Below are 2,371 nucleotides of genomic sequence, written 5' to 3'. Positions count from 1 at the left end.
AGCGATCACACGTAAAGTCCGTGACGCAATGGCAAGCGCACAGGACAAGCAAAAAGAATATGCGGACCGGAATGGTCGTAAAAATAATGAATGCTTTAAATTGGGTGAAAAAGTACTATTAAGTACTGCTACCCTACCTAAGGATGCAATTACTGTACTACCTGGAGGTACTACGAAGTTATTGCCGCGTTTCATTGGGCCCTTTACGGTGGTTGAAGAGGTTGGAGACCTAAATTATAGGCTCACCCTTCCCCCGTATATGAAGACGTACCCTGTCTTTTATGTAGGTCGTCTCAAACGGTATGTAGACCTAAATGAGGTCACATATCCCCATCTGGCTAAGGAGACCGATGGTGACGCCGACTGTGATCCGAGCTTCATTCGATGAGGGAGACGGAGAAGGCCAACAACTATCAGCCGACCGATTTCTCCCACAACGAAAAGGATTCGGAGATCGAGTGAAATCACGCGAGTAACGCGGATCCCTCAGCATTATCCTTTCAAAAAAATCCAAGCGAGTCTTCAGGCGTTCATAACCCTGACAAGGCTTCGCTCGGACATCATAAAGATCTGAGGTCAGTCGCGAGACTTGACCCTCGAGATTCGCAATACGCCGTTCAGCAGCGCTTAACGTCTGCGACTAAACGGACGAAGGTAAGGCAGCCGCGAATAGGAAGGCGAAATTGTTACTCCTCTCGGGCGCCGCCTGCACTGATGGAGGCGGGTTGAAATCAACGCTTCCTTGTTGGAAGGTTGCTTGCCCACCGCTCCGTGACGCAAGGGTATTAGATCCTCGTCCAATGGAAAGGTTACCCGAAGACTTTTTACTCTTGGGAACCGATCGATACTCTACGTATTGATGTGCCCGGCTTGGTGGCTGCCTATGAAAAAAGCACCAGCTGAGGCCACTTCGCTAGTCTCAAATGGACTATCAGAAGTAGCGTTGTGAGAAGAAACAGGGTGTACAGTACCGCTCATGATTTCTTTCACACGCAAACATGCGTAATCAATTCGCTGCGACCGCTGTTTCATCGCATTGGAATGCGGATGAATGCGGCGCACGAATTCCGCCTCGTATTGGTCGGGTGTTTCATTTGAACGCAACACGACCGGGATCGGGAAAATACGCCCAAGCGATTTTCCCTGAGCCCTCCACGATTTGAAGACGCCATAATAATTATGTGCGTCTACAAGAGCGCGCTCTAGGAGCGACGCTCTTGGCTCGTTTAAACGAGGCCGTTTAGATGGATGGGGCATCGATGATATACCACTCGTCAAATAGCCACGTGCAAAACGACTGGCTTGTGACACCGCCTGAGCAAATTAACGTGTCGTCGGCGGGCCTTTAGGCTCCGAATCCTCTATGTTAGAACCATTATGGATTATGGTTTGAGCATAAGGCGTTGTGATTTTACTTAACGGAGAAGCAGCTGCGCCTTTATGGGCAGCGCTCTCATTATTGGTCGCTGCGCTATCAAGTGCAAGAGACGAGAGAGCTTACTAAATGTTGCTGTCTCTAAGTTGTGAGCAATGAGAGAATGTTGGATGGGCAATAATGCCGCATCATCACTTCTCATGAGCTCGTTGTCCACATAATTACTATGAGATGAAGGCAACGGTGTCGACTCATTGTAGTCGACAATGACCGACGGATCAACATCCTCACTGTTAAAGTGGGATGGATCCTTAAGCTCTGTAAACACAACAGCAGCAGTAGCTGTCGGCGTTTCGACTAAGGCGTTAGACGCGGCCGGCGAGTTAACGCGGCGCGTGCGCTTAGTGTGAGGTTGAGTGGGCGTCTTCGCAGACGACCCACCAACGTGGCCCCTTTTAGGTGGCATCTTGGGTGCCGTGTATGGAAACACGTGCGCTTTAAGTTAATAAAAATTATAATGCGAAAAGATGAGACAATATTGGTAATTGGTAATAATCCTGAAGCTCAATTTTTGTTGATCTTGATGTTTTTCTAGAATAAATACCTAATAGATTATATTTACCCCTAATAGCATGATAGAGTGATCGAGTGAACTAGCGGCGCGTGAAGGTGCTCGCAGTTCCTCTCTCCTCTTTGACGAATTTAAAAATGTTAATTCGTTCTTAAAGAGGGGATGGTGTAACGGGCTAAAGTTGCCCCTATGTTACACAGTCCCCGTTAAGTACACTTGTTGTACTTATGGGGATGGTAAGTTACAAAATTACACTAATTAGACCCAACACTCGGGTTTGGTGCACATTTGTGACCAACCTTTGTGGATGTGATGCACATGGGTGCATTCACATTAGGAGGGATGACGCCCAGCGCCATCCGTGATGACGGCTAGCGTCATCCGTTACGCGAGGTATCTATAAAGATACGCTCGCAATACATATT

This window comes from Bremia lactucae, linkage group LG12, assembly GCF_004359215.1.
Source record: "Bremia lactucae strain SF5 linkage group LG12, whole genome shotgun sequence".
In the NCBI taxonomy this organism is placed as follows: domain Eukaryota; phylum Oomycota; class Peronosporomycetes; order Peronosporales; family Peronosporaceae; genus Bremia; species Bremia lactucae.
The sequence above is the reverse complement of the archived record's forward strand: the minus strand, read 5'-3'. Positions refer to the sequence as shown.